This window comes from Pelophylax lessonae, assembly GCF_965119305.1.
Source record: "Pelophylax lessonae genome assembly, chromosome: 1".
NCBI lineage: Eukaryota > Metazoa > Chordata > Amphibia > Anura > Ranidae > Pelophylax > Pelophylax lessonae.
In genome coordinates this window covers 64004558-64027643 of record NC_138768.1, presented here as the reverse complement: position 1 = coordinate 64027643, position 23086 = coordinate 64004558, and the positions used below count along the sequence as shown (strand labels likewise).

The 23086-nt window shown below is 41.8% G+C and overlaps 1 pseudogene across 1 annotated transcript in view; it reads right to left on the bottom strand.

Moving 5' to 3' along the window:
* LOC309569929 overlaps positions 1–21807 on the bottom strand; it is a 46185-nt pseudogene extending 24378 nt beyond the window's left edge. Inside the window, exons 1-3 of the transcript in view lie at positions 21680–21807; positions 18006–18066; positions 13445–13519 (exon numbers count right to left, since the gene is read on the bottom strand). The product of the transcript in view is annotated as an uncharacterized misc_RNA (transcript). The remainder of the gene's footprint in view (positions 1–13444; positions 13520–18005; positions 18067–21679) is intronic.
* Between the last annotated feature and the right edge of the window lie 1279 nt (positions 21808–23086).

Here is a 23086-nt window from a genome sequence, read left to right as displayed (position 1 = left end):
AAGGAGAAGAGGACTCCAGTGGCAACCTGTGAAGCTCTGATGAATTCCATGCCCAAGGCAGTAAGGCAGTGCTGGGAAATAATGGTGGTCACACAAAATATTGACACTTTGGGCCTAATTCGGACATTTCCACTTAGGGGTGTACTCACTTTTGTTGCCAGCGGTTTAGACATTAATGGCTGTGTGTTGAGTTATTTTGAGGGGACAGCAAATTTACACTGTTATACAATCTGTACACTCACTACTTTACATTGCAGTAAAGTGTCATTTCTTCAGTGTTGTCACATGAAAAGATATAATAAAATATTTACAAAAATGTGAGGGGTGTACTCACTTTTGTGAGATACTGCATATGTGTATTTAAAACACAGGCAATGATTTGTTTTATTTATTATACCTGGATTGACAATCTTTTTTACCTGCTCAGTGTTCTGGTTTAAACAAAAGATTATACCTCTGCCCTTACCAGTGAGCTGCTTAGCAGTCTCTAATATAATAAGAAAATGAAACAGATTTGCCTGAGGCAGGCTGCATGTGGCCCAATATGTGCAGTCGGTGCTCACGTTTCCAATATGTTGCAGAATCTCTGAAATCAATAAGAAATATCTTTTCTCAGAAAAGAAAACAGCTTGTGTGCCAATTTCAGACTTCGAGGAAAGATGGGTTTGCAAATGAGAGAGAGTAGTCAGAAATAAATTAATCTACGCAAAAAAATACAAAAAATACTAACAGTAATAAATACAGATCGGCAAATTGGGATTTTTTTTCTTAACTGAAATGTATCAAAATCAGGATCAATTTGGCAAAATTTTGCCATTCATCAAGATACATTGGAGCCAATAGGAAACATAAGATGAGGGTGTTTTTTGGCATCTTTGTAATAATGCATTGGGCTTTTTAATGGCTTTTATGTATTACTAAATCATTCTCCTTGGTTGTTTTCTCTGGCAGACAAGTGGCCCTCCTTTCCCACAAGTATGGGGGAACATGGCTTAAACTAACATACTGTATCGCTCGCAAACAGTACAAGCTTCAGTGACACAGCTCCACTCCTGCATGTTTACGTTTGATTGTATATGGGCTGATAGGAGTTCTAAGTCTACTATAAAAAGAGAGGTGATAAAGGACACCCCTGTAGTGTTCCCCTAAAATAGGATAAGGGGAGGATTCATACCCAAAGTATTTAACAGACGCCTAAGCCGAACCGCATACCGAGTCTTATCAGGTTAAAAAGGAATCACCAAAGCCTGTATGATTAAGAGCCACCCAGAGATAGGACCAAGATAGCATGTCAAACACTTTGTGGATATCCAAAGAAAGCAACATGAGGATCGTCCGCCAAATATTGCTCATTGCCTGTCTAAAAGAGACAAAGCCTACCTGGTCTTTGTGCACGACAGCATGTATTATCTTATTAAGGTAATTGTAAAGCAGCTTGGCCAGTGTTTTTATGTCCACATTTAGTATAGAAATTGGTTGAAAATTTGCCCAAGATTGAGTAACTTTGGCATAGGGAGCATAACAATAGTGGCCTGTAGCATATTAGGAGTGAGGCTCTCACCATTTTTGAGGCTATTGAACATGGTGGTGAGATGTGGGATGATAAAGTTCAGGGGTTTCATGTAGAATACAGTCTATATACCCACCTGGGTCCAGGAGTTTGGGATATTTTTATTCCTTGAAAACCTCCCATTCTGTAACATTTGCTGCCAAAGCTTCACGTTGGGTCGCTGTAAGGGCAGGGAGGTAAGATTAGGTTAAGAACGTGTCAGTGTCAATAACCGGCTGTTCCAGTGAAAGAGAATAGAGCTTAGAAAGATGGTGTCAGAATAAGTGAAGAATTTTAATCGGGTTGGAGGTGCATACCTCAAATCTTGTTCTGAGGGAGATGGCAGGTTGCCTAGGAGCAAACTATTTCAGTTTGATAGCCAATATTGTGGCAATGTTATTGCTGTTAGCAAAAACTTTTGTGAAGTCCATTGAAGATGGGATTCTGTCTGCTCTGTAAGACAAAGATCAAGGTTGGTGCGGAGTATGCAATTGTCATTCTGTTTTGTTTCATAGGGTACTGTTTGAGCTGAGTAGTAGCTGTGCCCAGCTCAGACTCTAGGCGTGAAATATAGGCCTGCCATTCTTTATTACATTTAAAGGGTTGTTGGATAATATGGCCTTGAATTACCGATTTGTATGCCTCCCACAAAGTTACTGAAGATACTTAATTCACATTTCTTCCACCATGCTAGATTGAGATAGTAAGAAGTCATTCAAGCTCCATAAAGAGATGGGAAATTTAAGCAGGGGGGAGCTGCATGTTATCAAAATATGGTTATGGTCAGAACGGGGCACAGTTGGTATGGAGGTAGACATGACCTGAGTGACAAACTGCCTTTGGAAATACACATGGTCAGTGAGTGAATACTGAGCGTGACGGTGGGTGTAAGGTGTGTAATCAAAATGACTGACAAAAATGTTCTAGGAGATCCCTGTAGGACTTGTTAGGGGAGTCAGAATGCATGTGGTCCACATAGGATCGATAGGAATAGGAAACATAAGATGACGTTTTTTTTTGGCATTTTTGTAAAAATGCATTGGGCTTTTGTAATGGCTTTTATGTATTATTGTAACTCTCTCCTTGGTTGTTTTCTCTGACATACAAGTGGCCCTCCTCTTCCACAAGTATGGGGGGACGTGGCGTAAACTAACATAATGTATCTATACAAGATGGAGAAAACACTGCGCTATCCACACGAAAAAGAGCTGCTAGCACAACAATTGACTTAAAATTGTCCATAAAAGAGTAAAAGTGCAACGCTTAAATGTTTATGCAGTCAAAGAATAGTGCATATAAATAATGGAAGTCAATTCATAATGGTGAATCCAAGAAGAAATGTAAAAATTCTGAAAATCAAACTGTATCGCTCGGAAACATTACGAGCTTGTGTTATTCACCTGCCTGCCCAACTCTTGCATGTTTATGTTTGATTGTATATGGGCTGCTAGGGGTTCTAAGTCTACTATAAACAAAAGAGGTGATAAAGGACACCCCTGTCGTATTTCCTTAAAAATAGGGACAGGTGAGGATTCATACCCAAGGTATTTACCAGACGCCTAAGGCGAACCGTATAGCGAATCACTTATCAGGTCAAAAAGGAATCACTTAAGCCTCTATGATTAGGCGTTGCCCAGAGATAGGACCAAGATAACGTGTCAAATGCTTTGAGGATATCCAAAGAAAGCAACATCAGGATCTTCCGCCAAATATTGCCCCAGATGATGTCTTTTGAGACGAAACACGTTGCATCCACTACAAGTGTTGCGACTATCTCTACCAATTACAAGTGCTTTTTCATCAGCAAATATGCAATTTTATGAATTCTTACCCGTGTCATATCACTGATGCACTTTATTATATGTTTGCAATAATTTTTGCTTGATTTTGCATATAGATGTTTATGAGTTTACACTATTTGTGTCACATTTTGCACATATTTATATCATCTATCACTATTTCACTAATACTAGGGCTACAATCTTCGAACCCCTGAAGAAGCCACGTGACGCGGAAGTGGCGTAACGCGTAGGGACGTTCGGACCGGAAGTGACGCACATTGCGGAAGTGAGGACTGCGATCCCACTCCGATACTTCTTTATGCGCTTGTTTATTCAACATAATGTGAGTGGTTTTAACCCTATTTAAATAAAGCACCCCGTTATCCATGACATACTTGCACTATTTCGAGCCTTTGTTTTGAGATCCACTGAGACCACCGGGAGCCTGGAGAGGGAGAGGGAGAGGGAGCCAACCCACCCGCAGCAACCCAGATACCTGGCCCTAGTGGAGCACGATATAGGAGTGGAGAGGAGCCCCCTGGATTAATTATAAGGCCTTTACCCTTAGACCTTAAGGTGAGCTGCTAGAACACTTAGAGGGGTTGAGGAGAAGCACCCCACTACCCTAAGCACGGTGTAAGGTGAAGGAGCAGCACCTGTGGATAATTTTCCCCCACTTGAACACTTACCTTAACCTTTTGGACTATATTTCACCTAGACTTTTGGATTTTTATGGAGCACAGAGGACACTTTAATTTTGTCTAATATATTTATTTATATGCACCTGAGCACTTTATCTGTCACTATATATGCACTATAAGTGGTTTTTATTTTTCTATTTATTCATATACTTTTAGAGTGCCGTGTCAATATTTTAGCACTGTGGTATTTTTTATTTGAGTGCGGATTTATCCTATTTATTTAAATCACCCACACATGCTATAGTTCCCTAATTGTGATAGGCATTTATATTAAGCACAGTTCATACACTATCAACCCAGAAGCGCAGTACCCCCCACCTGTTTAGGGCTGCAATATTTCATATTCTCTATCTTTTACGAATTGTCATTCGTTTTTGCTGGCTGCAGGTTATTAGAGTTTGCGTGGTAAATTTTTTATACAAATATTGCCCACCGCCTGTCAAAAAGAAACAAAGCCTACCTGGTCTTTGTGCATGAGAGCATGTATAATCTTATTAAGGCATTTGGAAAGCGGCTTGGCCAGTATTTTTATGTCCACATTTACTAAAGAAATTGGGTGAAAATTTGGGTAAATATATGGCCTTGAATTAATGATTTTTATGCCTCCCACAAAGTTACTAATGAGTGTAACATTGAGCTTAAAATATTGTCAGGGTGCCAGGAAACCAGACCACATGAAGATCCAAGTAAAATAAAGCAGTTGATTTGAGCAATAACAATAAACGCACAGCAAGAGTGAGGAACGAAATCAGGAACAGTCGGGGTCAAGTCCAGAGCGGGTAGTCATCCAAGCTGGGATTGAGCCTAGAAGTGGGTAGTCATCCAAGCCGGGGTCGAGTCCAGAGGCAGGTAGTCTGCCGATGCTGGGTCATCTGTCGATGCAGAATTGAGAGCCAGGAAAGTCGTCAGAAAAGCCAGGTCATGCACGGAAGAACACAGAGAACAGAAGACTGCTAGCAGTGATGCACCTTGGAGCACAAACAAGGGCAAAGGACTGCAAGCCAACAGGTGATATATACATATATATATATATATATATATATATATATATAGTCAGGTGTACAACATCATCACTGAGCATTGCCCAGGCAGCAGGCAAGGGATGATGCAAACAGAGTTTATAAAAGACAGCAGTCTTGTCCATGTCATGTCCAAGATAGCTGCCAACAGGAAGGCAAGGCAAGACCTTGAAAAATATTCCTCAGACTTAATTCTCATTTCTTCCACGATGCTCGACTGAGATAATAGAGTCGTTCAAGCTACATGAAGAAGTTTAAGCAGAGGGGACCTGCATGTTATCAAAATATGGTTATGGTCAGACCAGGGCACTGTTAGTATCAAGGAAGACACGACCTGAGGGACAAACTTCCTCTGGAAGTACACATGGTCAGTGAGTGAATACTGAGTGTGACGGTGGGTGTGATTTATGTAATCACTAGCAAAGGGAAGAAGATCCCTCCAGAAGTCAACTGGACAAAAATTATCTAGGAGATCCCTGTAGGACTTGTTAGGGGAGTAAGAATGCATCTGGCCCATGGATGATTGATCACATTTTGGATTTAAGATGGGTTTGCCACAGACTTGCCACAGAGCAAGAGAGTGTCTTTTCAGTGAGTGTGAATCACATTGAAAAGATGAGGCAGAAAAGGCAGTTGTCTCCTGGCTCATAGTAGGTGCAGATCATGACCTCCCCATCTATCAGAGATCCCAGTAGCAATATAACATCTCTGGAGACCTGAGATTAACCTGGGAGAGGGGAATGGAACTCTTTTATGAAGAGCTACTAGGACTCCTTATTGTGTGCAAGGGGCAGTAGCATTGAAGACCTGTTGGTATTCCTCGTCGAAGTACAGAGGAATAGAGGAAGAGGTGAGGTGTGTCTCTTGTAGGCATGCAACATTAATTGTATCTGAGCGAAGGTATTGGAAGACTTTAGTCCATTTTTGGGGTGAAATAAGGCCAGTTAAGAGCCCAGGCTTATAATTTCTAATGTAAACATGGAGCAGGAGCTCTGCAGAGGGCGAACTGGGTGCGCTGAACTGCTGAGAGAACAACTTAAAGTGTTACTTAATGGATATGTACCCGCGCTACTTTAATATAAAAGTGAATATGCCTAGTATGAGGACTGCTGCTGAAATAAAGGTGTACATGTCCCTTTAAAATTGTCAATGTACAGTATGAATCCCAGCGCTATCCCTACATATATAAGGCATGCAATTCATATACAAACAATCCTTATGTAATAATAAAAATGATTATAAACATATGCATATGTGATATTTCATGAAGTCCATTCCAAGCGTGAAAAAATAAAGTCCTTGAAATTAAGTGCAAATGCAATGTGCCAATAGTGCTTCAGTCCTTCACTGTGCAATTAATGAAGTGCCGTGCTCCCCTCCGATGTGCCCTCACTCACTAACATTAGAATTTTAATGTGCCTATTGATAGAGAAGTTTCTAGTGCATCTAGTGCTGCTGTTCCTCTATTCTCTGCTCCACTGGATATAAAGGCAGGATTGGATGATGTTTCCTCATTCATATAAAGAGAATTACAAGAAATTTTCCATAGAGTGATTCCATTTTTATTAAGAGGTTAAAAACATATAAAATGTACACTCACAAACAATCTGTGATTCAAAGCATGCAGTATTGGTTCAGAACCAGTGCTAAAGTGTGCGTTCCAAAGACTGGATGTGGCGTCACCAGAAGTTCCCGCCTGGCATGTTTCGCCCCTTCCACAGGCTGTCTTCAGAGAGCCTGGGAATCAGGATCTCCTTCCTCCTGCTGGCGATCCCTCTAGTGATACCTAAGGCTGGCCATACACTATACAATTTTCTTATTCAATTTCCTTTAGATTTACCTTTAACTATGTAGTGCAAGGGCCTGCCTGATTACATACAAATTGAAAGTGTTTAGGTTTGACCCTATATTACATGGTTTTGGTAAATCTAAAGGAAAGTTGAACAAGAAAATTGTATAGTGTATGGCCAGCCTAAGGCTACGTTCACACCTAGATGTTGCTATTTTTACACGTGTTTTTTTTGGGCGCTTAACCACTTTAGCCCCAGAAGATTTTGCTGCTCATTGACCAGGCCACTTTTTTCAACTTGGCACTGCGCAACTTTAACTGACAATTGCACGGTCATGCAAAGCTGTACCCAAACGAAATTTACGTCCTTTTTTCCAACAAACAGAGCTTTCTTTTGGTGGTATTTGATCACCTCTGCGCTTTTTATTTTTTGCAATATTAATAAAAAAAGAGCAAAAATTTTGCGAAAAATTAACATTTTCTACTTTGACAAAAAATATCCCCTATATTCAATTTTTGTCATATATTTAGGCCAAAATGTATTTAGCTACATGTCTTTGACAAAAAAATTCTCAATGAGCATATTTTTAACCACTTTAAGACCGGAAGATTTTACCCCCTTCCTGACCAGGCCATATTTTGCGATTCGACACTGCGTTACTTTAACGGACAATTGCGCGGTCGTGCCACTCTGTACCCTAATGAAATTTACGTACTTTTTTTCCCCACAATTAGAGCTTTCTTTTGGTGGTATTTGATCACCTGTGTGATTTTAAATTTTTGAAATTATGAAAAAAAATTATATTTTTCACATTCTGATATATAGCATTCCCAAAAAAAATTTAGAAATCTATTTTTTTTTAACATTTTAGGCCAATTTGTTTTCTGCTACATATTTTTGGTAAAAAAAAATCGCAATAAGCGTATTTTAAATTGGTTTGCGCAAAAGTTGTCGCGTTTACTAACTACGGGAAAGATTTATGTCATTTTTATTGTTTTTTTTTTACTAGTAATGGCGGCGATCTGCGATTTTTTGCGGGACTGTGACATTGACAGATCGGACCCCTAACTGACATTGTTGACACTTTTAGGGGGACCAGTGACATTACTACAATAATCAGTGCTAGAAATATGCACTGTTACTGTAATAATGATACTGTCAGGGAAGGGGTTAACACTGTTGGTGATCAAGGGGTTAAATGTATGCCTCATGCTTACTGACATGTGTGGGGAGAGGGGGTTTTGTGACACAGACAGAGATCGCAGGTTCAGCTATGCTGAATCCTGTGATCTCTCCCTGTCTGTCACAGAGAAGATCCGCCTGCTTTGTTTACATAAGCAGGCGGATCTTCTCACACTTTCCCTGACAATCTGGGAAGAGAGACGGCAATCGCCGCTTCTCCTCCTCCGGCCCGACTCCCGCTGTGTCTAAACAGGTCTACGTCACTGGACCCAGGGGAGCCGCTGTGCTGCAGTAGCAGCACAGTGCGCGGTCGGCAAGTGGTTAACAGGCATTTTTGCAGCATTTTTGTGCAGGCATTTTTAGGTTGACAAGTGACTAATGAAAAAAAATAAAAAAGCCTGTAATCTGCCAAAAAAAGCTCATGTACTTTTTTGAATGACGGGTGTTTTGCTTACAGATAGAACACTCAGGTGAGCAGGGGCCATTGAAATGAATGGGACTGGTCTTGTTGGGCATTTTTAGAGCTGAGGCTTAGAGCAGAAAATCGCCCAAAAATGCCTAGATGTGAATGGAGCCTAAATATTTATATAAGAGAATCAGGTCCTCCTAGTGATAACTAAAGATATGTATAGAGGAATCAGGACTTCCTTTCTCCTGCTGGGAATCCCTCTAGTCATAACTATACATCTATATGGGGGAATTAGGATGTCCTTCCTTATGCTGGTGATCCCTAAGTGATACCTAAATAATTATATAAGTGAATCAGGTCCTTCTTCTCCCTGTTGGTGACCCCTCTAGTGATAACTAAAGATCTATATAGGGTAATCAGGACCTCCTTCTTCATGCTAGTGATCCCTCTGGTGATAACTAAAGATCTATATAAAGGAATCAGGACCTCCATCTTCCTGTTGGTAGTCCCTCTAGTATATAAGGGTATAAGGACCTCCTTCCTCCTGCTGCTGATCACTCTAGTGATAATAACTAAAGATCTACAGTATCTCACAAAAGTGAGTACACCCTCACATTTTTGTAAATATTTTATTATATCTTTTCATGTGACAACACTGTAGAAATGACACTTTGCTACAATGTAAAGTAGTGAGTGTACATCTTGTATAACAGTGTAAATTTGCTGCCCCCCTCAAAACGACTCAACACACAGCCATTACTGTCTAAACTGCTGGCAATAAAAGTGAGTAGACCCATAAGTAAAAATGCCCAAATTGGGCCCAATTAGCAATTTTCCCTCCCCGATGTCATGTGACTCATTTGTGTTACAAGGACTCAGGTGTGAATGGGGAGCATGTGTGTTAAATTTGGCGTTATCGCTCTCACTCTCTCATACTGGTCACTGGAAGTTCAATATGGAACCTCATGGCAAAGAACTCTCTGAGGATCTGAAAAAAAAGAATTGTTGCTCTACTTAAAGATGTCCAGGCTGTAAGAAGATTGCAGAGACCCTGAAACTGAGCTGCAGCACTGTGGCCAAGACCATACAGTGGTTCAACTGGACAGGTTCCACTCAGAACAGGCCTCGCCATGGTCAACCAAAGACCTTGAGTGCACATGCTCAGCGTCGTATCCAGAAGTTGTCTTTGGGAAATAGGCGTATGAGTGCTGCCAGCATTGCGCCAGAGGTTGAAGGGGGGGTCAGCCTGTCAGTGCTCAGACAATACTCCGCACACTGCATTAAATTGGTCTGCATGAAGGTCCCAGAAGGAAGCCTCTTCTAAAGATGATGCACAAGAAAGCCCGCAAACAGTTTGCTGAAGACAAGCAAACTAAGGACATGGATTACTGGAAACATGTCCTGTGGTCTGATGAGACCAAGATAAAGCTATTTGGTTCAGATGGTGTTAAGCGTGTGTGGCGGCAGCTAGGTGAGGAGTGCAAAGACAAGTGTGTCTTGTCTACAGTCAAGCATGGAGGTGGTTTAGACATGAATGGCTGTGTCTTGAGTTATTTTGAGGGGACAGCAAATTTACACTGTTATACAAGCTGTACACTCACTACTTTACATTGAAGCAAAGTGTAATTTCTTCAGTGTTGTCACATGAAAAGATATAATAAAATATTTACAAAAATGTGAGGGGTGTACTCACTTTTGTGAGATACTGTATATAGAAGAATCATAACCTCGTTCTTTCTACTGGTTAACCCTCTAGTAAAATATATATATATATATATATAAAGGAAAAAGTACCTAATTCCTTCTGCAGGTGATCCCTCTAGTGATCCTATAATTCTTTTCACTTTTTCCACTGCTAGAGTATAGTGTTTGCTCATTTTGGGGGTATTTAGTCATCGGAAGTTCTCTCTGTAGTTCTGGCTAACACTGTATTCAAAATATTGTACTCCAACACAGGAATATCAACTCTATTGTACACTTACATGTAATCAGCATAAATACTGTAGCCAGGTGCTTGGCTAGAGAAAGAGCCATTATAAAGACATTGTGCTGAAGCTGCTTTGTGTGCCTATGAAATACTCTTATGCTGGCTTTTAGTGCCATTCATCATTTATCCAGCAGAGGGAGCCGGTGGGGATGAAGGACTTGACAGATTTTGATGCAGACTGCAATGAACTCTGGGAAGTATAGCCTGAGAAGAGGATCTTGTATGGGAGTAGATGGAGTATGAACTGCAACTCCCAGATATACCTCTTAACAGAAGGGTAAAGGAGCAGTTTTTCTCCTGCACTTTGGATAGAGAACTTCCTGTTGCTGTGAGGGGACTGGAGTGTGCACATTGCTATCCCTGGGTGCACATTAACCTGCTACAAGCCTGTGCCCTAGATAGAAACTGCAGGGCTGCTTTGTGTGCCTATACAAGACTCTTGTGCTGGCTTTTAGTGCCATTCAGCATTTGTCCAGCAGAGGGAGCCAGTGGGCATGAAGGACTTGAGAGACTTTGATGCAGGCTGCACTGACCTCTGGGAAGTGAACTCTGAGAAGGGGATCCTGCATTGGAGTAGATGGAGTAGAGACTGCAACTCCCAGATATACACACGTAACAGGTGGGGAAAGGAGCAGTTTTCTTCTTGGACTTTAGACAGAGAACTTCCTGTTGTGAGGGGACTGGAGTGGTAGACAGAAAATGAAGAGCTGTTATACCTGTGTGCTGAGGACCCAAGCCACTCCAGGCAAATTCAGAAATTAGCTGACATCTGAACAGCAGGAACAATGTTGCTGTGTTACTGGGACTGGCGAGAGGGCATTGCCGCCATTGAGCTATCATTGCAAGCAGAGACTGAGTAAATAGGGACTGACCATCTAACAAGCAACTTTATTCACTACATGCAAACTTTACCGAAACTGTACTTGTGTGCACCACCAATAAGACTGGGCCCCAACGTTAGCCGCCTGAGGAATTAGGGTAAAGGACTGTCTTCTCAGATAGTCGCTTTATAACAACTTTACTTGTCTTCCAGAGTACAAGATACTTTTGTAGGAAGGTCTACGTCTTAGTATAACAATTCATACAGAGTGCACTCTAAGCGCCATAGCTTACTGGTTACAGAATTTTTTTTTTTTGCAGTGTTGATCACAATTGTCGTTACTGTTATCCACTGTATGCCATTGTTTATTGCTCATTTATAGATTATCGGGTATAGAACAATTCCACCATACAGAACTCCACTTAGGCTGGGTTTACAATAGCTGCGGCTCACAGCAGGGGGTTTGGTGCATGTCTGTTCACCGTTTCAGGTGCGAATCAGGTCCAAATTTTTGGCTGAATTCGCACCTGAAAGGGTCCAGAAGGCTCGTAGGACCCTTCTGCAATTCGGACAGTGGTCGCCCCGGAGGTGTGTAAACCAGCTCCATTGAGAGCCGGTCACACTCTCTTGTCATGCGAATTGGATGCGGAGAAACTCGCATCCAATTCGCATCAGTGTGAACCCAGCCTCAAACTGCTATAACCTAGTGGTCATATTGTTTACTGAACTGTGGTTGACCTGTTTCTCTATTTGCTCATTTATGTTCATACTGCCATTTACCTCAACCCGCTACAATACACTTTACCATTAGCCAGTCTGGTGTTTATTTTCTGGTACTGAATCGCAGGTGGGTGCATTGTTTCCATATTGGTGCTTATATACGGGTTTGCAGAAACTTTTGTTCAACCAGGTCTCTCAGAGGGCCAAGGTTGTTCACAGAGTCAAGTCAAAAGATCAGAGAACCCAATCTACCAAGCGGCTCCTGCAGGGGTAACGCTACAATACATATCTCACCCAGCAAACCTTCAGTTATATCCCTTACAAACAGATTAAGCAAAACAGGACCTAGAACACAGTCTTGTGGTACACCAGTAGTAATTGGTCTATGTCCCCAATTAACTCAATTTACAACCACACTCTGATATCTATCCTTTAGCCAATTGGGTTTACACTGAAAAACCCAAGGGTTACCCAATGTCCCAGATTGCACAACGTTTATTATGAAATCTTTTCAGCTTTGCAAAAATCAAATGTTTTCAAATTGCAGATAAAGGCATGTGAAGCATCTTTTGTCAGGAGATGGGGCTTAATTTAATGATTATTTCACAGTTACAACATCAGAAATGCGATTAAATCAGCCAAAATCATCGGTGAAATTCTTCATTTTATCTCAGTGTTTGAATGTCTTTTGGAACCTGTTCATGCTGATGGTATATTTGTTCATTAAATGGAATTGGTTTTCCTCTTCCTGCTCTTGTCATACAGATGAAAATATACATAGAAAAATGAAGCATAAGTTGTCAAAAATAAAGACAAAATAATTCATAAACTGTAATCTGAGGTGTGATGGATCCGTACTTATAGAGCTTGTCAAGTTCTCACCTCCACAAGGAATCCTTCCCATTTTCTTTTCCGCTGTAATAAAAATAATTTAGTTCTTATTTCTTGTTTCACAAGCCATAAATATTTCTCTGTGTGCTGTCTTTGATTTCGTATTCTGATATGATTTGAATGTAGTTTCTTCACACTCATAATAATGTTTGTTGGAATGGCTTAAAGCTGAACTCCAGGTATGGATTTTATTGCATGGTTACCTTGGTCCACACCCATATGCCATACTTATGGGGCTAATATGAAAGACTTTCCATACTTATGGGGCGAATATGAAAGGGCTTCATTTTAAGCTCTGCATCGGCGAGCTGTCACCATTGAGAGGGCTTCCATCTTCACCTGGTCTTTCTTCTAGGTTCGCGGGCTCCGTTTGAATGGACAAGCCACGATGATGTCACTCCTGCGCATGTGCATGGGAGCCACGGTTGCGGCACAGCGCTCTGAAGGGATGGCATAATCAGTATGCCATCCCTTTAGAGCGCAGTGTGCTCTAGTGATGTCCCTGGCTGCAGAAATAGTGAATATCTCCTAAACGGTGCACGCTTGTTTAGAAGGTATTCCTGGTACCTACAGGTAAGCTTTATTATAAGTTTACCTGTAGGTACAAGTCACCGATAGAGCTTGTCAAGTTCTTACACCCAGAAGGAATCCTTCCCATTATACTCTTCAGCTATAAGAAAAATAATTAAGTTCTTATTTCACAAGCCATAAATAATTATCTGTGTGCTGTGCATACTGGCACATTATGCCCTTCATTTGCAGGGGGAAGTTTCTTTTTTCCAGAGTTACTATCGCTTTAAATCCCAATTGGGGGATTTACTAAAATGTAATCTGGTGCAGCTGTGCAACGTAACCAATCAGCTTCTAGGTTGTATTGTCAAATCTTAATTGAACAAGCTGCAGTTAGAAGCTGATTGTTTACTTTGCACCTCTGCACCAGACTCTATGCGCTCCAGCTTTAAGTAGTAGAGTAGCCAGGTGAATAAGTTCCAGCCAGAAAATTAGTGCAAGGGGGAAAACATACTCCATACAGTCTGGAACTGACTTTAAGGCCCCATTCACACTTGAGATGGGCATCTCTAGTCAATTTCTAGGCTGTCTGCCTGTCAAATGCACCCATTGAGTTCAATGGGGAGCTGTACCACTACTGAGAGCTGGAAGCATGACCCACAGTTGTGGCGTGGTCCTGCACTGTAAAATGGCTGTTCAGCAATTTAAAAATAAAAGTAAAAAACAAAACAAAAAAACAGGAGTTCATTAGGCGGACGTAGTGCGTCCTGAATATCTATCAGCCACTAGTATACCACCGCTCCCTTTTTATGGGATGGTAAGCAGTATCACTAATGTGAAGGAAAGTATCAAATTGCTCAGGTGTAAACAGGGCCGGCACTACCTATAGGCAAGGTAAGGGCCGGCCTAGGGCACACATCAGTCGAGGGCGCTGGCATGTTCCAGCACTGGACTTCACTACTACCCTTGTCCGGTGTGCGCCGTACTGAGCCTCGATCAGTGCCACACAACACAGTTCCCCCACCCTCACTGCCCAAATCGGCTCACCCGCTGCACATCCCCAACCACTGTACATCCCCCACCCGCTGCACATCCCCCACCCGTTGCACATCCCCGCCTGCTGTACATCCCCCGCCCACTGTATATCCTGTAAGAGGAGGTAGAAAGAGGTAGGCTAGGTCTGCCCCACCTCCTCCCCATGTCCCCCCTGTGCCTATCCACAACCCCCATGTGCAGCCAATCTGTGTCTGGGAAGAGAGGGTGTAGGCGGGAGATTTTTTAATACAGCCAGTGCTCCTGTCCTCATGTCTCTCTGAGCCTTTGAAGACAATGCAGCCTCGGGTGAGTGAACTCTCCATTCTTTCATTTTTAAATGTGCCATTGTCTTTCTGTCTTTCATGTGCCATAGTCTTCCTGCTTCCCATGAGCCATAGTCTTCCTGCTTTCCATCTGCCAAAGTCTTCCTGCCTTCCATGTACCATAGTGATTCTTCCTTCCTGCCTTCCATGCACCATAGCGATCCTTCAAAAGTTGTGAGGTATGCGTATACATGGGCAGCACAAAAAGGGTGCAGTCAGAGGTGGAGCCAGGGGGCGGCAAAATTAGGTTTCGCCTAGGGTGTCAAAAATCCTTTCACCAGCCCTGGGTGTAACTAGGGCCTAAAAGGTGTCAAAATGATGTATACTCTACAACAGTAAGGCTGGCGTAGGTGGAAAATCATATAAAGTAGCCAACATATTTATATGACATGGACATATCATGCATGGTTCACGTTAATTCCTGACTCTGGAGGAGCTCATAGTCTAAAGTTGGGCACTTTTCAAGTGCAGTTGCACTATGCAAGTATAATTGCTCCAGAGCCTACTAAATTAGGTGAAGCTTCATTATGCAAAAAACACCCAATCACATGGAAGGAAAATAAAAAAAACCTGCATTTTTGCTTCCACATGATTGGATGATGGAAGTCAGTAGAGCTCCCGCTCTTTTACTAAGCCCTGGAGCAAATGCCCTTGAAGAGGGCACATTCTATTTGCCTTCAGTAAATCAACCCCTATAACTTTCACACAGACTAAATAATATTCACCAATTTGGGTTATTTTTACCAAGGAAATGAGTCAGAATACATTTTGGCCTAAATTTAGAAAGGAAGATTATTTACTTGCAGAATTCTATAACAGAAAGTATGAAAACTTGGGCTTTTTTCAACATTTTTGGTATTTTTTCCATTTATATAGCAAAAAATAAACCCAGTGGTATTTAAGTACCATCAAAAGAATGCTCTATCTGTCTCAAAAAATGATCAAACAAAGCATGGTTGACCACATGCTATATGGCTGCCAGAAAAGCCATCTTTAAACAATAGACATTGTCCTCCCGACCACCATCAAAGATATTAAAAACGACTTTCTGAACCCACTGTGGAAAGAGAAGCTGAACCTGGTCCTCTCTTATCATTGGACAACACCTCAATTCCATCACATTATGGGACCTTTATATTGATAGAGTATTACCGGACTTGGAAAGCCAAATTCTAAGTGATACCACAAACACTACAGAGGCCTCCAAATACACCCTTGTTTCCAGGCTAAGGGAATCAACAAGGGTTGGCTACCATACAATGAAGCCTTTCAGAAATCTTCATGTTTTTTCCTTATGTTCTCCAATATACATGATCGTTCTGTTCATTCTACACCATGGGTATACAAGCCACAGTATTGTCACATCTCCCTGTGATCACCTCATGGTTTTCATTTATTTTTTTGTTTTTTTATGTGTTTGCTCATTTTATGGTTGTTTGACATGCCTGAGAAGTAATTGCCAAATTCTTGTAAAACATAGCTTGGGTCACCTCCCCTTTGTCTTCCTCCACCCCATCTTATCCCCCTCCCCCATTATTTTAAAACCCCTTCCTGTCTACATGCACTTCAGTGTCAACTGCACATCATTGCTCTGGATCTGCTTACTGATACTGACTATGGTGGACCATGCCTACATAAGTCCCCATTCACAGGGGGCGATTAGTTGCATGCCCTGTGCAGGGCTGTGTTGTGCTGGCAAGGAGATGCACAGGTGTTTCCTACATCCCCATGCCGGCAGTCCCATAGCTGTCTTTTGGGACACCTGACTGCATTGACACTGTCCTAATATGACATCCATGCGGGTGTGGGAGCATGAACAAGGTGAGTTCGGGGACATGCACCTGTACCCACATGGATGTTATATTGGGACATAAAGGCTGTGTCTTTGCAGCCAGGTTTCCCAAAATTCATCATTGGGACTGCTGGCATGGGGATGCACAAAACACAAATCCATCCCTTTACCGGCACTACACAGCCTTGCCATGGGGCACCCAAGTAATCGCCCTCTGTGAGTGGGGCCTAATGTGTGTTGGCAAAGCCACATGAAAGTGACTACGCAGGAGCACAACTGGGAGACAGTTGTCATCCACATCAGAAAATGTTTGAACAAGAACCTACATAGCATGATTACCAGCTATTCTTTTTTGGAATAAAGAGAAAGTAGATGTGCGGAATGGATTTTTCTGGTACTACTTTGGACACTTTACAACCATAATCTTTAAAATAATTAATTTAATCCATTTTGGAATAGGGCTGTAACATAAAACGTGGAAAAGGTGAAGCGCTGAGAATACTTTCCGGATGCGCTGTAATATGAAGAGTGGAGAAGCAAGAAATAACTTGAAGAGCATAGGCTGCTGAGCGAGGGATCCAAAAATGTAAAACCACCGGACCAAACCAAGCGGCAGAACACAGGCAGTTAGGTTCCCCCCCTCACATGGGCATGGGAACATAACTGACCGTAAAGACTGTAACAATGATATAATGATATATATATATATATATATATATATATATATATATATATATACTAAAAATAATCTACAAAAAATGTACAATATACAAAGTTACCTTTTTGTTATTTTAGTTGTTTTGTTACATATTTTACCTTTTTGTTACAGATGCTTTTGCAATCTAACGCCCATTTGGGATTCTTATATTAAGTTAATATACAAAACAAACTATATCATCATCTCATCAGTCTAAAAACAATATACAATAGATTTAGCAGGCAATAATCAGACTCCACACACAAGGGTACAAGTAGTAATCAGGTTGTATTTATTGCCTTGAAGAATATAGCCATGTCCTCTGTTGGTATTTGACTTTTTCTTCCTCCCATGATCCATCATTTTTCCTAGCACTACATCAAACACGCAGACAGAAATATTAACCCACAGGTCACATCACCTCTAATTGATTACCATATTCTCTTGTATGCAGAATACAAGACTCGGACGGAAGTTGGTTGCCACATGCCCTTTGTTCAGATGATGTATGTAGCTCTGCCACCTAAAAATGCTCAAAAAATCAACACCAAGATGTGCACATATCCATATGGGAAATCCTTTCCTCCAGGACAGGAAGGGTTTGTAATTCTTAAAGTTGCTTAGACAAAAAAAAATCTTCTTCATTGTTCTAATTCTACACAATTTTTTTTACTAAGAATTGCAGAATGTGTTTTGTTAATACAGCTGAAAGCAATCTGAGAATATTAGAAAGAATTGGAAGCAGCGAGAGGGAGGGAGGGAGGAAATGGGAGCAAAACACAAAGAAAAAGCTGGATACATTACGGGACAGTTGGACGGTCATGCAGATTCCAAGCATCTGAAGATATCTTTTGGGCCAGCTGCAGGAATAAACATAGACACACAACTCAGCCAAGGATTCGTGTTTATGCCTGTGAAGGAGGGAGGCGGGAGACACACACAGATGCCTCCAGAATAGGATTATATCAAGGCAAACAAAAGGGCTTTTCTAACCTACTCACTGTGTGTTTCTTTGGCAAAGTCTGCAAGTGCTCCTTAAGGCCCCTTTCACATGGGCTTTCCAATCAGGTCTGTCTGTCAGTTTTTTCAGGACTTGGACCTGATCGGATGCTCCATGCACGATCCGATCCTGTCCGTGAAATCTAGACGGATGGAAACCCTATTTTCCATCCGTCTGGAGGATCGGATCAGATAGGATCGGATGAAAACAGACAGGCTGTCCATTTTCATCCGATCTCCCATAGAGGGGAGCGGGGATCTGACAGCTCCGTCTCTGCAAAGTAAGCGGAGACGGATCTGCCATCCGCCTGCTCAGCGGGGATCAGCAGGTTGACCACGGCTGAGCAAAACGAAGTCCGCCGGGCGGAAAGCCCGTGTGAAAGGACCCTAAGGCCTTATGCACATGGGGCGCTTGAAAAAACGAACTGCAAAACGTGCTTTTAGAAGCGTTTTGTATTGACATTAATGCATGTTTTAGCCATATTTAGCAGCCTTTATCTGCCCTCTTCTATTTTCTATTTTCTTCTATAAATCCAACTACTACAGCTTAAAAATGTCTGATGTGGCCTAATGCTGTATGCAGCGTTAAGCAGCCTTTAGCAGCCTTTAAGCAGGGTCCTGTTCCTTTTAAGTATGTTAAACTGCATAGTGCATGTGCGGAGTCATTTGTCCCTTTCTATGCTGTAAAAATACCTGGTTGATCCTGGATGTTCTTGTGTTCCCCCTAGGTGTGATGACCACGGAAATCATGGCTGCTGATCCATGATACCGTGGTCAGTTTATGTGCCTCCGGTATCCTACCATATTTGGAGTCTCTCTCTCTCCCTCCCTGCCTGTCACTTCCTAGTGTGTAAGCTGATCAACAAGCCGCCCCACCCCTCCTAATGCTTTTCCATGTGGCAGTAAGGTTAGTAATCACAATTACTGCCAGCCCCTCTGTTATTACAAGATATACAACTCAGTGTATGTGTTTTTTTTAAATTTTGCAGCTAAATACTTTATTTCACATCGCCAATGTGCATTCACATAATTGCCTCGCTGACATCAGAGGGGAAACTCAGCCCCTCCCACTGTAGAGCTTAGATCGGGGAAGGAGAGCGTCAGGCAGTAACGTGACCGCACATCGACGATGTGAAAAAGGATATTTAGCTGCGGTTTTTCAAAAAAAGAACACAGATCGTGTGTAGTATAGCTTGTTATAGCAGAGGGTCTGGCAGTAATTGTGAGCACTGACTTTACAACCACTTTAAAGTGGTTGTAAAGGCAGAAGGTTTTTAATCTTAATGCATTCTATGCATTAAGATTAAAAACCTTCTGTGTACAGCAGCCCCCCTCAGCCCCCCTAATACTTACCTGAACCTCATCTCGATCCAGCGATGTTGCAGGAGTGTCTCGGCTGCCCCAGACTCTCCCTCCTCATTGGCTGAAACTGCAGTATGGCGCCATTGGCTCCCGCTGCTGTCAATCAAATTCAGTGAGCCAAAAGGGGAGAGATGGGACGAGGCCAGGCCGGGCCAGGGCTCTGTGTCTAAATGGATACAGGGAACTGCGGTTCGGCTCGGGTGCCTACATAGCAATCTGCTTGCTGTGGGGGCACTCAAAGAAGGGAGGGGCAGGGAGCGCCAAAGAGGGACCTGAGAAGAGGAGGATCTGGGCTGCTTTGTGCAAAACCACCTGCACAGAGCACTCAGGTAAATATAAAATGTTTGTTATTTTTAACAAAACAATAAGACTTTACGCCTGGTACACACGATGAGATTATCGGATGAATGATTGTCCATTTTTTTTTTTGCATGCTAGTCTCTATATCGGAAATTAAGAGGTTACTAAAGTTATGAAAATTCTCGTACGACAGAATAAAAATTCAGAACTGATGTAATGTATTGTATTTGTATTGCATTTTCGGGTGGAAACTTTGTTGCTTAAACAAAAATCGTATGTTCACATATCGTACGAGAAAAAATGTTGAGTTTTTCACTTCTAATAATTTCAGATGAACTATCGTGATCAGCTCTCGAAAGCTGTGTGCTAACGAATAGATTATCGTGCGATCGCTTCGAAAGTGGTATTTTTTTCGTATGGTTTTCTTGATAGTGTATATTAGGCTTTAGTCATGAGATGGCTACTTTTTGAAGTAGAATCATGCCCATTTGGGGCATGATCATCTAATACAGCTTTAATATTTTTGCCCCAGAGGCACCCTTGCATAATTTTCACTTTACAAAGAACCCCGTCAAAAACTAATTTCATTTGAGGTCAGTAGAAAAAAGGTCCCTTACACTGGTGGTCAGGGAAAAACACCCCCAAAGCTGGCCATACATTGAGCAAATTTCAGCCGGTGCTTGAGGAACCATTGAAATTCGCTCAGTGGGTGACCCTGCTGGCCCTGCTCCGTTCGTCAACATTTGATCAACTTTTTTCGAAGTGGCCTGCTGTAAATTTTTCCCCCAAACAGCAGCTGCATTCAATCCCGCTGTTCTGGAGGAAACTAATGGTCCACAGAGCTCTATTTGAAATAGCTGATGCTAAGCTAATCTTTTGGGGATCCTAAATGGGATAATGGGAATAATGAGAATGGGTGAGAAAAAGAAAGAAAAAGAAGAGTAGAGAGGGACTGTGGAAACTTGACACCGGACCTCATGCAGCTTGGATTCCGTACCTCTTCACTCTTCCTCCAGACACTGGGACCTTGATTCCCAAATGAACTGCAAACTTTTCCCCAGTCCGTGATGATTTGGGGAGCCATGTCATCTGCTGGTGTTGGTCCACTGTGTTTTATCAAGTCCAAAGTCAGCGCAGCCCTCTACCAGGAAATTCTAGAGGACTTCATGTTCCCTCTGCTGACCAGCTTTATGGAGATGCTGACTTCATTTTCCAGCAAGCCTTGGCTCCCGCCCACACTACCAAAAGTACCAATACCTGGTTTAATGATTATTATATTACTTTGCTTGATTGGCCAGCAAACGCGCCTGACCTAAACTCCATAGAGAATCTGTGGGGTATTGTCAAGAGGAAGATGAGAGACACCAGACCCAACAATGCAGATGACCCAAAGGCCACGATCAAAGCAACCTGGGCTTCCACAGCACCTCAGCAGTGCCACAGGCTGATTGCCTCTAAGCCACGCCGCATTGATGCAGTAATTCATGCAAAAGGAGCTCCGACCAAGTATTAAGTGCATACTATACTGTGCATGGACATACTTTTCAGTAAACCAACATTTCTGTTTTTAAAAATACTTGTTTTTATTGGTCTTATGTAATATTCAAATTTTCTGAGAGATTAAATTTTGAGTTTTTACTAGTTGTAAGCCATAATCATCAAAATGAAAAGAAAGAAATGCTTGAAATATATCACTCTGTGTAACACATCTATATAAAATATATGAGTTTCACTTTCTGAATTAAATTACTGAAATAAATTAACTTTTTGATGATATTCTAATTTTATTAGATGCACCTATATGTACTATACCTGGCTGATCCCTCCAGAAGCTGGAAATCAGTGAAGTAGACATCACTATTCCAGTGATCTCCTCTAACTTCTGGGTCCCTTGCTGAGTTGCTGTTCTCCTGCATTGTGAACACGGGCATGGGAGCCATTTGGAGAGTGCTTTGCATTTTCTGAATGAATGCAAAATGTTCTCTGTTGGGGAAGGGGGGCTTTCACTCCACTTGGTTCAATCAGAGAACACTTTGCGTTCATTCAGAACATGGCGCCTGTCATTCATTCACTCTCTGAATGGTACTTGTCCTGAGCAGTCGACCTCCTGTGTTCACAAGTGCAAGAGAACAGCCACTCGGCACGGGACTCGGAAGCAAGTGGAGATCACTGGAGTAATGGTGTCTACTTCAGTGATTTACAGCTTCTAGGGACAACTGCTAGGTGTGGTATATACATAGTTACAATGGTCCAAGCTGGACTGCTATACATGCATAAAATACCCATTCTTGGAATTATTCTTTAAGCTAGGAAGAAAGAAAGGTAACATAGAAAGTGGTACAGATAAGATATTTTCTGTAGCTTCATGTTGTGTCTCTGGGAATGGGAAACTTCTCTAATGGTACACAGATAGCACTACATTGCCATTCTTATTGTATATACTACAAGAACAATAGAGCTGCAGCTTATAACATCTATTATATTTATCTTTCTCGAGTATAATTACTTTGCCCAGCTATCGATAGTGATGTTTAAAGTAGTTAATATCAAGTAATTTATGTCCAGATAGAAATCTGGCTAATTCCTGGTAAAGTTGTCCTGTCAGTAGAGGAACCTTGCTAATAGTCTGTGAGCTCACAATCGCTGCTACCAGCGTCAAATAAGTTTATTATTGATTCCTCCACCTGCTGCAGACATTGATTGATTACTAGATAGAAGGGTAAAGGTCACAGAGGACTTAAGGGACACAGAAGAGTGAAACTGTATGGAAGCCACTAGGATGCTCGGTATCTCAATTTGTTCAGCTGGTTCTTCACTAGAGGATCAAGGCTTCTCCGGGTCCTAGCAACACGAGTCCATCAAGCTCAACCTAAACTAATAGTGCTGTAATAATCTTTACCCAGAAAAAGGGAAAACAAAAGCCAACTGAGGCAAATACCAATTGATCCTAACTGTGTGAGCAAATAACATTTTTAAGCCTATCAGTGGCAGTTGCATTAAAGCATCAGTCCAGTGGATAGTATGGAAGAACATTGTTAATTCCTTCTTCTGAAAATACTAGTTCCCTGGCTATAATGATGATCCAATGTTCTCAGAATGTTCCAAGTTACTGATATTAAAGGGGTAGGCATGTGCCTTTCCTGATCCACATGCTTGTTTTTGGTCAGAGCTTACAAAACAACTAACATTTTTAGAAATAGATCAGCAATAGTTGTCTCT